General features: G+C 32.9%; 1 protein-coding gene across 1 annotated transcript in view; it reads right to left on the reverse strand.

The window, feature by feature from the left end:
- The window catches only part of LOC105456466 (tectonic-3-like), a 19966-nt gene that overhangs the window by 541 nt on the left and 18403 nt on the right, over window positions 1-1022 (reverse strand). The gene's annotated exons all lie outside the window — the stretch shown is intronic.

Raw genomic sequence — 1022 nt, forward strand, 5'->3', positions numbered from 1 at the left:
TTAATAACATTGATTAATATTTTATTGAGGTAATTCTTCTACATTGCTTCTACACGTTTGTGCCTCTCTGAGTCTCTGTATCCTACTATTGCCGTTTTATCCCCACTACATAAGTTTCGAACATCTGTCGGTCGCCGAAGGCCGCCCGACCTTCTTCGTACCTGCGCAGCGCTCGAGACCCTATTGTTATCTTTTTTTTTGTGAAAGCTGTTGCGGGCTCAGGAACTCAAATATGGCTTAGATACTTTCTATTGATGTTTATTCAATGGAATAAATTTATTTCAAACGATTCCGTTCGTATACAATCTCACAAATTAAGATAAACTCGTGGTGGATACTCGGGTACCCTGGTTGTGCAACAACGTGGTAAAAGTTGGTTGTGCACATAAGGGTTAATAGTCGTATTTCGATCAGTTTCATATAAAGAAATACCTAATACGGTATCGGCAGCTTCAAGAGCTCCACATTCTCTAGTATTTGTGAATCGTAAAGCAATATTCCAAAGATAACTTGCCAATGATTTGTTTTTATTATTTTTACTATCAAGGATAGAATCTCATAATTCACATTTTCTTGCCTTACTCAAATACTTAGTAACATAACAAGTAACAATGATTTTTCTCCAATAAATTGTATATCCATATTTCTTTCCCATGCAATAAGAAGTACAGGATTATAATCGTTAATAATGATTTCATTATCTGTTTGAGGAAGATCATAAAGCCTTCTTTTATGTTTTAATTGTTTCAAAAATTTTTATCAAATGCAAACGCATTAACTTATGTTCATATTTTACTTTATCGGGTTTAATATTAAATAATAAGGACCAGGACTTGGATCCTCTCTTAATGAGGCCATCGCTTCATAAAAGAACAATGCGAAGATTTCCCCTTCTCGTAAAAAAAAAACTTATTGTATATTTCATTACACATTAAAGGATGTCTCTATTCCAACCCAAGTAGTAGTAACTTTAAAAATCTACTAAATTAAAAAAAAATCAAGTGATACTATAATTTTTATAC

Source organism: Wasmannia auropunctata, unplaced genomic scaffold (genome assembly GCF_000956235.1).
Source record: "Wasmannia auropunctata unplaced genomic scaffold, wasmannia.A_1.0 LD335668.1, whole genome shotgun sequence".
In the NCBI taxonomy this organism is placed as follows: Eukaryota; Metazoa; Arthropoda; class Insecta; order Hymenoptera; family Formicidae; genus Wasmannia; species Wasmannia auropunctata.